At 43.8% G+C, this 11,872-nt stretch overlaps 1 protein-coding gene across 4 annotated transcripts in view; it reads right to left on the bottom strand.

Moving 5' to 3' along the window:
* The window catches only part of FYN (FYN proto-oncogene, Src family tyrosine kinase), a 198,977-nt gene extending 190,525 nt beyond the window's left edge, over positions 1 to 8,452 (bottom strand). For 2 of the 4 annotated variants that reach the window (XM_016136993.2, XM_016136992.2), the window contains exon 1: positions 8,286 to 8,447. The gene's annotated coding sequence lies outside the window, so the exon portion shown is untranslated. Of the gene's footprint in view, positions 1 to 8,285 lie in introns of all 4 variants that reach the window. The other 2 variants (XM_016136988.2, XM_016136987.2) reach the window with 2 other exon arrangements.
* Positions 8,453 to 11,872: the final 3,420 nt, after the last annotated feature.

Consider the following 11,872-nt stretch of genomic DNA (forward strand, 5'->3'; position numbering starts at 1 on the left):
ACAACTCCATGAAAAGCCTACTATTTTTGGGTACCTCAAAGATGGAAGCTCTGAAGAAAATGAAAGTGTTTAAATTCATCAGATAAAAATCCCACCAGCACGTTCAAAAGAAAACAGGTACTTAGAAATCTTAAAAATACAAGGTAAGAGGTCTTTCTGTGATGGATTTCTGATCCCCAGCCTCCTCTGGGCTGCTGCTTCCTCGGGCTCAGGCTGATTGATGGTTTTCTAACACTTCATGGCCTGCTCTCATCACTGTGGCTGAGACTCACTACGTTTGCTTCTTTCCTCGCTTCTCTGAAGTTGCCTCCCTGATGGTCCCATGCTCACTGCCATTCTCACATACAGAAAAGACTTCAGTGTTCAACCCTACCTGCCCCTACCTACTGAATGAGGGCAAGGGAATATGCATTCTATAAGATCCTCAGAGGATAGTCATATAACCGTGGCACTAAAGCTTTTTCTTTATCATGAGCTAAGACCTGGTTCAATATATTTTGTTAGTCATTCTGCCGGGGCTGATATTTATTGTACGTGGACTATAAGGTACCAACTGGGCTAGGAAGTGGTGGGCACTGTCTCCAACCTCAAAGTTTATAATCTTGTTTGAGAGATGAAATAGATTTGGTGTTAAGAGGATAGACTCTGGAGCCCAGCTGACTGCCTAGATTCAGATCCCAGCTCTGCTGCTTACCAGCTCAGTAACCCTAAATCACTTAACCTCTATGACTCAGTTTCTCCACATGTTAGATAGGAATAATAATGACAATACTTCATGCAATAGTGCTGGGTGTTGTGTTGGGAAATAAAAACACAAAAAAGATACAGTCCCTGACTTCCAAAGAACTCACAAATCAGTAGAAAAGACCAGTATCTGCCTACCTTCCCATCTAGCTGACTTCACTTTGCTTTATAAGTCTGGCTTTGACAAGGTAATGATGAGGTAGCAATCAAGTGCCATGGGAGCCCAGAGACAGGGCCAAAGCGGGGGCTACCCAGAAGGTAAATCTAGAGTGGAGCCATCAGAAGAAATAAAGATGGCTTGTATCGCCAACACTTAACACAGAAGTAACCGCAAAGCAGAGGCAAGGAGGCTTGAAAATGGGCAAGGAGTGAGGAACCACAGTGTTGGAGCAAAAGCAGCCATGAGTTTAGGGGCAGACAGATCTGGCTTCTCGAATAATTAGCTATGTAACAATGGGCAGGTTACCTTTCTGAGCCTCAGTCTTCCCATCTGACCAATGGGAATAATAATACCTGCCTCAGAGTTATTATAATTAAGTAAATTACTATGTGTAAAGCACTTAACAAGGCCTCTGGTATTCAATAAAAATGGTAGGTATTATTATTTTTATGGTGTATTCAGGGAGGCCTACATGGCTGTGGTATGCCATATGCTTCATTACATTATTGCACAGAGGGGAACACAAGGCCAGAAATAAGCAGCCCTCAGAAAAAGCCCTCTGAATTGAAATGGGCTAAGACTTTCCCATACTATATTTTTTTCTCCCCAAACTTATGCTTAGTAGGTGTTCAATACATATTTGCCCAAACCAACTGGGTGCTGCTTGAGGTCACGGGTCTTCAAGGGCAGAATATGTGATGACCTCTGCTTCTTGAGAATAGCCAGGAAGGAGACCCAAGTCTGCTTCGCATCCAGAGTGAGGCACAACGCAGGCCACTCTGGAAGCAGGATGAGATGAATGAGAAAACGCTCTCATCCAAATATCACAACAACTCTGAGCCTTATAAACATTGTTAAAGTTTCATGAGTCAGTAAGCATTATCTTTCCTTCCCACGTTTTTATTAGACCATAAATCTAGTTCAATTTACATCCTTCTAGGATTATTGTGTTCTAATCAAGTCCAGAGTGCCACTTATTCCTAAGTTGTCTGTACTGCATGTCACCCGAGTCCATTTGGATAATACTGTTCAGGCTACTTATGTGTTTTAGTAGCTAGAAATTAGATTTGTTCAACGAGAAACACACACAAAAAGATGTATTCTTCCAAATAACCCCAATCACCCCTTTTTCATAGGAACCAAGTCATAACCAAGTCTTACCCTGTAGTTCATTCTACCTTCGAAAAGTCATGACAACATTCTGAAGTCCAACTCAAGAAATTTACATTGCAAATAGGTTAAAATTCTGGTTATCTGACTAAAACAAAGAAACCTTTTTTTATAGGGCTAACTTCAAAGGGTTTTTGTTTTTTATTCTCAAGAATAAAAAAGGCTGTGCGATTCTTAAGAAGACTTGCTAAAACTGCTGTTTTCCATCATACTATATAAACTAATTTTCTACCTTTTCCAGTAATTCTTGGTTCAGAACTGGCAATCACCCCAAACTCTAAATTATTCTAAATTTCCTTTTATGCACATACTATATTTTCATCCTCCCTTCTCTAAAAGACCTATATGTTATATGTATGTGTATGTGTTATGTGTATGTGTTTTGTGTAAATTTGTGTGTGTATGTGTGTTACACATAAATACACATACACTTTAACAACAGCAGCACACACAGCTTTTCCCAGGTGTGGGGTACTATTCAGAATGCTTTATATTTATTAACTCAGTGACTCCTCACAGCAAACCTTTGAGGTAGGAACCATTATCCCCATTTTAAAGGTGAAGAAAGCGGAGCACAGTGATATTAGGTAAGTTGGCCCAGCTCATACATCTAGGAGGAGCTGACCCAGGACCATAGTCCAAGTATAGTCCCAGGCTGAAAGGCTTGAAATTTGGCTCTAAGTGGTAACTTTGTGACCTTGGTCAAGCTCTTGGCAGTCTGGGACTCATATTTTCTCATAAGTAAAATAAACGCGTTGATCTCTACATGATCACTAAGTCCCTTAGGGTTGTATGTTCTGCGGGTTTTGATACATGTTTCCACCTTGTCTGAGAGCAGCAGAGTTTTAGACCTCTACCTTCTATTCCCCTGACACTGCTCTGCCCGTGTTCACAGGTCTTTGGTGCTAAATCCAACTATACCTGTCATTCTTAATCTTGCTTAACCTCTGGAACATAACCCTCTCTCCCTGGGGATCAGGAACACCTCTCTCCCCAGGGTGTGCCCAGTACTCTGGCTGCCCCTCTCCCATCCAGGGCCTGGGCTGCTCCTCCCTCTCTGTTCCCAGGCACCCTCTCGGCCCTGCCTGCTCTATGTACTCTCCACATGCTCCCTGAGTGACACTGCCCACACCCACAGCTCCAAGTAGCTTGTAATTTGCTGCTAATAGATTTATATTTGAGTCCTACTCCTCATTCCAGTCCCATCTATTCGATTGCTTATAAGATACCTAAACCTGAAAGTCCAAAGTGTCCATGACAGAGTCATCACTTTACACAGCCTGCCCCCTGCTCTTCTTACTGAATTGTTGGTCAGCATGTTGCTCTCCACCTAATTCCCCAAGGACCCCTCTTTTACACACACCCCCATAATACTGTCTCTCTCTCTCTTATTCTGTCTCTTATACACAATCCAGACCCTAATCTATTGCTCATCTGAGTTTCCATAACTACCTTCCTTGTATCCTGAAAGCCTCTGGACAATGACCTACTGCGGCCAGACAATCTTTATAAATTAAAATCAGAAGAAAGCAGCGTTTCCACCTACAATTCTTAAATGGCATTCTCGACAACATTTTTATAAGAACATTCTCAGATTTTCATCTAGCCCCATCTTCGCTCTCTGTCCATCTCTCTTCCACCCCGACCCACTATGAACTAATTGTAGTTTCCCCAAAGGTCTGTACACCGGCCTTCTGAGCTGCTCCTTCTGGGGCAATGGCCACCCCATAAAACTCAACTAGGTGACTCCTACTCTTTATCTTGAAGACACCTTGTCCTCCAACCTTCTCTGCCTAGCCACCTCGCTTTTCCACCTGTTTGTGGAGGTCATGCTCCTTTCCATATGCTCCCTTGCTTCTGCTAAAATAGTAGAATCACAGCATTTATCACAATGGTCAGAGACTTCTTCCTGCAGGTAAATTCTTGAGGTCAGATCATACCTTTTTGCTTTTGAAGCTTCTAGTTCAATATCCAGCAAATTAAAGAATGCTGCTGAATGAGTAAATTATGTAGGACAATTCACAATCTCATACAGACCTATCTGTGGATCACTAGAAGAACCTAACCTAAAGAATCACACAAAGTAAGTAGATTTCTGGTATCAACATGCTTTGCTTTCCCATTTTAAAATTAAATTGTATTTTTTATTTTCTAGATGAGCAACAGATGGGGGTATAAATAGAAGGAATGAAGGTAGGAAGTAACATTTTATTTTTATTTAAATGTAAAGTTCTATTTCCCAACAACTAAGTAACAATTTCCAAAGAATTGAGACCCCCCTCCCTTTAGGCATGTAACACCTTAACTAGTATCATTATATCTGTATGCAGTATTTTGCATATTGCCTAGTTGCTAAGAGCAAGGCCTTTGAAACCAAACTGATTGGGCCTGAATCCTGAGTCTACTACTTGCTGTTACTTAACCTCCTTGCTTCAATTTACCATCTGTAAAGTGGGTATTATGAATGAAACTACTTTGTATCATTATTGTCAAGATTAGAGTTTTAACAGTGCTTGACAAAAAGTAAATGCTCGATAAAAGTTAGCTTTTGTCTATCATTCTTATCTCCTCTAGTAGACTGTGAGCTCCTGAAGAACAAGGACAGCAGATGTATTCATTTTCACATTATCTCCCAGTGCCTGGCACACGATAACATACTGGGCTAATGTTTGCAGAACCAATAAATATAATGGACTGTTTATAGCAAAAATATGTGCATTATTAAGGATATGAATAGTATAGACACAATTGCCCCAACAAGTTGGAGGCTTGTAGAGAACAGGGACTATTCAGAACATTAGCAGTTCGCCCTACTTGGGGAGGTCTGGAAGCTCCCTTAAGTTCTTTGGAATGTGCAAGACTCACAGTCACCAAGTCAGGGCAGCTCTGTGATGGAGGGGACTCAGGCGGGACTGAAGATCTGGGCTAGCTGAGGCTCCCTTCCCATTAGCGTGACCTGGAGCAAGAAGTTTCTCCTCCGGAATCTGCTTAATTTCCTCTTCCAATTAAGAGACGGTAGGTCTGGTGATTTCTAAAGACCCTCCTAGACACTTTGGGAGTCTCTAAAATCAACAGATAAAAACTAGGTCAAAAGTGCTACTGGAGTAGAAAAAAAAAATCAAAGGCAACACTGGAAGCATCAGATAGATCACTGTAGTACAAGGGATTTGCTGAGTGGGAACTGGCCAATTGAACTGACAAAAACAAAGTATTTTGAAACATGTTTAAAACAAAAAGATATGAACTTATCAAATCAAATCAAAGAACAAAAGCAATGATGGGTATAGGCTCTAGGTTTCCATTTAATTTAATTTAATTCTCATCAGCCTACAAACTCCTTGAGAGCAATGACTGTTTTGTTGAGTGGCAGCATATGGCAAAGCTCCTGGCCAAAAATACATTTCTTCTTGATCTTTCATCTGGTCACATGGCCAACCTATATTTCTCAGGCTCCTCTGCAGTCAATATAGCCACATATAACTAGCTCTTCTGTAAAAGATGTAAGTGGAAGTGATGGGTGTCGTTTCTAGGCCAAGGCATTTAAAAAGTAGGTGCACCCTTCCACTCCTTCTTTTGTCCTTCAGCCAGCTGAAAGCAGGTTACAATGGAGCACTGTGGGATGGTGGATCTTGGGGCCTAGAATCACTGCACAGAAGAAAGCTGTCCACTGACTACAAATACCCATTTTGGACTATTATATGAGGAATAACAGATGTCTATCACTTTTGAGCCACTATAGTTTTACAGGCCTATTTGTTATAGCTGCTAACATTAGCCTAATTAATCCAGGTGCCCAGCGCACACCGAAGACCTAATTCACATTTGTTGAAACAAGATAAATAAAATTCTTTCTCTCAATGTGCTGATCAGCTAGTGATGGAAACAGACACATGCCAAACATAATGTCTGCTGCTGAAGTTTAAAAACAAAATTGGAGGGTAAGGATGGAGAAAGCTTTACAGAGGAGATGACATTTGAGCTGGGCTCAAAGGTTAAATAGGACTCAAGCCAATGGGATGGAATTGGAGATTCCAGACCCAGAAGAAAGCACAGAGTAAAGGCACAGAAAGCCAAGTGTGCATTTGTTCACATTCAGCCCTATCATTAAGTCTTTAACTTGGTCACGAGAGTGCAAATTTACTGTGCACTGACTTTCTTTCTTCAGTATGGCATCAAACAAGACTGTTTTTACAGTATACCCATTAGCTCTATTGCTTTTTTTAAAATAAAAAGTTCCATGATAAATGTCCTTCGAAAGTGCAGAAGTAAATGTTTAATGAATCATAACAACTCTTTTCTAATAAAATTCTTGAAGAACAAACTTGAGATAGTTCTGTTATACAGTCAAAGAGCCATGCTCCTAGGAATCAATGGTTTCAACCTACATTATGGCACTGTTGATTAAGCATGTAATAGACACGGGCTTACAAAATGGAACATTAAGCCCCAAGATTTACATTAACATTTTCTCTTTAAGAGGAACATCAAGAAGATTGTTTAGAGTTAAGTCAAAAGATTCTCTACATCCTTTGCTCATAACTAAGTGTCTCCAAAACCTGAGATAGTCAATAAACCACTTCCTCCAGAAGTTTGAGTCCCTTTGTCACTCAAGGGGCAAGAACTCAGGAGAAAGCGAGCACATAGAGTGGAAAGTATTGCAGTCACTTAGGTGGTGAAAGGAAAGATGTGGGCATCTGAAGGCTACCTTAAAGGAGGAAAGAGACAGGCTCCAGTGGTCTTCCAAATACCAATTTAATGCTGTATTATCAATGCCCCAGGAACCTGTTTAAATAGAAGGGCAAAGCAAAACCACTGGGCAAACAAGATTTCATTTCAAAAGACTTGAGCACTCCTTGGACTTGAGAGAAGAAGCAAGTCAAGCTGCTTCATGCATGTCAAACATATTTAACTCTCTGATTCACAAACAAAATTTCCTGCTCTCACATCATTTTATCCTACCCCAGCCCTTAGTACTTATGCCCCTCACCCACAAAAGAGAGGGTTAAAACAAGGCAGGGGGCTACCTTGAAAGTAAAGCAACTCTTAAATGGCTAGAATCATTTCCCCTTAAATCTAAGAAATACTGCAGCTGCCAGTCAACACTACCGGTCATGAATACAGCAAATTCTAGCACCTGCCACCCTGCATCTGGGGCCATTTATTTTTTCTGGTAAATGTGGCAGGAAAGACTCTCAGAGAGCTCAACTGCTTTATCTGAGAGAAAGGGAAGCCCCAGGGAAGAGAAACAAGAAGCATTGCACCCATCCTTGGGTACTTTGTGCGTCTCCTCTCTATGCACTGAAAGGGCTCTTTGTGTACACACACACACACACACACACACACACACACACGGCGAGTCTGTGTGATTTATTGGGGGAGGAGGGGCAAGAAGGGTGATTTTATTATCCTTCTCACTGAGTCCTAGCAAATCTCCGCTGGGGCCCAAGCTCGGTGGCCTCTTTCTGGCCCAGTCCCCTCCGCCTGTGGCCGCAGAGATAAGAGAGGGGAGGCGACCAAACAAAAACAGTCATCGATCTAGGGAAGTAGAGAGGAAATCCAGCGAGCAGGGAAGGGAGGAGAAAGGAGCTTGAGAGAGAAAGGGTGGGGAGCAGAGGAAGAGGAGTGAAGGCTCCAGCACTGGGGACAGAGAGAGGGTGGGTGGGTGGTGGCACAGGAAGAGTGAAGGGGAGGATGGGGGAAGTGCAAGGGAGGTGCCAGAAATAGTCAGGAGGATGCGATGGCGAAGGAGACGGCCGCAGAAGGAGGCCGAGAGGTGGAGGAGTGGGGCAGGGGTGGGGTGGGGTAGGGTGGAGAGGGAAGCAGCACGGGGCATCAATTATTAAGTGATTACATCATCTCTGACATTAAAACAACACACACAGCCCGGGTCCCCGCTGGGGGCCCCGAAAGGAGGGCGGGGGCGGAGTCTGGGCCAGCCTTGCCTCCAAGCCAATTTCTATTCTCACCCCGCGCCCGCTTGCGGGCGAGAAAATGGGCCGCACCCCGCAAAGGTGCCTCTGGCTCGGCCGCGGGAAGACTCCAAGCTGGGCCAACTTCTCGGAGCCCCGAGGGGCACCCCGGAGGCGGTGGCCGAGGCCAGGAGACTGCAGCGCGGGGCCCCGCGGCGCGGGCAGCGCGGCGCTGGAGTGCCCGCAGCCGGTGTTTCCGCAGCATCCGCGCGGCCTCCCGCAGCGCATCTCCGGCAGCTTACCTGTTCAGCGTTCAGGCTCGGGAACCCATGCGCATGGTCCAGCGCGGCCGACGCAGCTCCGGTGGCTCCGGCAGACCCAGGGGCCGGTGGGCCTTCCGAGGGCGCCGAGGGGGCGGCGCCGGGTGTCCCCGGCCCGGCGGCCGGATCCCTTCCTGGAGCGGGCGGCGGCCGCCGGGCGGTGCGGCGCAGGCGGCGGCTTTGTGTGCGCCCGGGGAGCCCTCCGTGTACGGGGTGCAGCGCCGCGCGCCCGGACGGCGGAGGACGCGCTGCTCCGAGGGCAGCCTCGCCTCTGTTCCCGCGGCCGGCCGGCGGGCGGGTCTCGGCGGCCTTCCGCTCACGACGACCCCTCCTCCTCTCCCGCTGCAGCCCCCTCCCCGCCGGCTCCGCTCTTGACAGATGGTGCAAATGCAACGACGCGCCGCCGCTGCCGCGGCTGCTAGCAGCTACTCGCGCTGATGCTCCGGCCCCTCAAGTCCCAGCCCCAACTGAAAAGTGGGAGGGACACCTCGAGAGTGACGGGCCCCGCTACCCTATCAACAGGCCCCTTGGGAGCTGCGAGCGGCGACCATTGGAGTCGGGGCGGGGGTGGGACTGAAATGGGTGGGGCCACCGAGTGGGTTGAGCGTTACTGTGGCAGCGGGCATCCTGGCGTGTTGAGTGCGTTGAGAGGGGATGCGAGGTTGGAGGAGTTGTGTGTGTGTGTTTTTAAGAATTGTGCGGACTTGTGAGGTAGTGGGTTAGGGCGGGGAAAGGAGGAGAGAGAAGGAGCTGCAGTTTGCTTTGCGGAAGATTGCAGCCGCCACTGCAGAAAGATATCTGCCATTCTCGCCAAACCGTGGGAACCTACCTTAAGAAAGGGCTACCGTGCCTTTCTGATGTCTTTTCATTTGAAGGTAGAAGGATAAAACATTATTAAAGTGTTTGAGGCGTGAAAGCGTTTTCTCTGATCAAACTAAAGAGTAAAGAGCAAGGTAGAGGCTCATCACAGAACCCTGGAAAAGCAAAGAGAACTTTCGAAACGCACAATTAATATCATTAATAGTAAGGAAGAGGAGAAGGAGGAAATTAAGACCAACTTATTAGTTTCCTAATAAGTTGTGTGTGTGTGTGCGCGCGCACACACACGCACACACATATTGATTTTAGAGCCAAAGTCTGGAGAAAGTATTACTGAAATGGGAGGGGGGAGGGGCAGAGAAGGCAGGCAGCGATTAAGGAATCTGCAATCTCAGAGTAGAAATTTGCTTGTATAGTTTTTTCCCAAAATCATGTTTAATTGTAGCCTCTGGATGTCTTTGGTTTTTCATGACATTCAGCCTTATGTTCTCTGCCCCCCTTCACTGAATCTGAGCTTTTCCTCAGATTTTCCTTGATGAAATAATAGCCGGTTTAGTATACAGTTGGGAGTGCATCAGTCTTTATTTCCAATCCAGCTTTTCTATGGCAGGATGTAACTTCATAAAAAGAAACACTTCGACTTCCTGATTTTCTTCATAGGTAATTCCTGTTTACTGAAAGTTCTGCTTTAAGGCATGCTCAGATTCATTCTCCTTAATGATTTTGGCAAGAACCCTAGCCTGCCCCCTCAGCAAATCTAATGTTCTGAGAAATATAAGTAATTTGGCTTCTGCTTCTGTGCTCAAAATATATAATATTACATTTCCTGCCCACTAATTTTTTAACTATATTTTAAAAATATCAGTCACTTTTGCTGAGTTTTTCATTTTTGTACACAGAACTTTTTTAAAAAGTTGCTGACATTTGTTAAACGATTCTCATTTTATGTATGAGGAAACTTAGGACAAGAGAAGTTAGTAACTAAACTCAAGGTGATAATCTAAGGCAGTTACTGTGGGGATTTTCCCTCCTTAAACAAAATAAATGAAACCATGTGTAAATTATGTGTCTGACAATTCATTCTATAGCCCAAGAAATGGAACCAAAACTGAGACTAGAAGATTTGCATAGAGAAGAATTGTTTATCTCAAGAGAAGCGACTCCTCTCCCTCAATACTAGCCTGCCATGCTGTCTTAGGTTTTTTTTTAAAGCAATTGACTAGAGTAATGGTTCTCAAAACTTTGTGTGTATCAGAATTATCAGAAGGACCTTATTAAAGCACAGATTGGTGGCCCCCATACCCAGAAGGTCTGATTCAGTAGGTTTGGAATGGGCCCCAAGAATTTGTGCTTCTAACAGTTCCTAGGTGATGCCGATGCTGCTGGTCTGCGTACCACACCTTGAGAACCACTGGTCTAGAACCAGGCTGTCCAGTGTAGTAGCCACTAGGCAGGCACATGTGGCTATCAAGTACTTGAAATATACTTGAGTATGTTTTTTAAATTTAATTTTACTATTAGTTTGGTTATATTGGTTAGACATTATATTGGTTAGACATTTATATAGTTTATGAAATGATCCACTTGGTTGCCCTATTTCTCCTCTGGCTCTGCACCTAGCCATTACACTAATACTGACTGCATTCCCTATGCTGTGATCACCATCGCCATAATCACCTATCAACTACTATTTTGTACTTCTTTAACCCTTCATGCTTTTCTTCCAGCTTCCCGACCCACCCCGCCCCCCCCCCCGGCCTGTCATCAGATGTACTTTAGTATTTGAAATGGGGCAAGTGCAAATCGAGATGTGCTGTAAATGTAACAGACATATTATACTTCAGAGACTTAGTAGGAAAAAAATATATAAAACATCTAATTAATTTTTATGTTTATATGTTAAGAAGATAATAGTCTGAATATATTGTGCTAAATAAAATATATTATTAAATTAATTCATTAATTTCTTTTAATTTTTTAATATAGCTACTAGAGAATTTAAATTAGTATATGTGGCTCACATTATGTTTTTATTGCACTGATCTAGAGTTGTTTTGATTCCCACTCCTCAGAGCACATTGTTGAGAGCACCTAGATGAGCCAAATCACTACCCTTTCTGGACTTGAGTGTTCTCATACACAAAATGGGAAAATAATAAAATGGATCTCACACAACTTTTGTAAAGACTAAGTGGACATGAAAGCATACTTTCCTCCCTTTTAAAGATAAAACTGTCATGTACTATCAGAAAAGCACTTTTAAGATATACACCTCCTTGGAATTCCATGTGAGAATCAATTTTCTTACATGAAATCTGGGGTAGGTGGGGTGAGGCATCTCTTTGTTTATGGTTTCTTCAAGAGGAGTCTCTTTTTAGCGTCTGTAATTCTAATAGCTTCTTAATCTAATTAGTGGACAAAAAGAAGAGACAATGCAATTAAAATGACAGATTAACCTCCTCCCATCAACTCTTCATCCTGTTTTTGTAATCCTTTCCTTGTCTACCTGTTTATCTGTTGCCCTTTTTAAATGTAGCTTTAAATAAATTTGGCCTCCTTCAGAGGATTTGCTATAGAGTACTGTGAAGGATTCTGATACTCCCCTGGTTTTGGTCTGTGCGTGTTGCTACAGAGACCTTGACTAAAGATCCATGACACTGTCCTTGGCCCACCTGATATTGTTCTCTTCAGTCCTCAATTTTGTTTCGTTTTCTTATGGACAGTTCATATAATACAAATTAGAATGTATG

The sequence above is a fragment of the Rousettus aegyptiacus genome, unplaced genomic scaffold (assembly GCF_014176215.1).
Source record: "Rousettus aegyptiacus isolate mRouAeg1 unplaced genomic scaffold, mRouAeg1.p scaffold_m13_p_1, whole genome shotgun sequence".
NCBI classification, from domain to species: domain Eukaryota; kingdom Metazoa; phylum Chordata; class Mammalia; order Chiroptera; family Pteropodidae; genus Rousettus; species Rousettus aegyptiacus.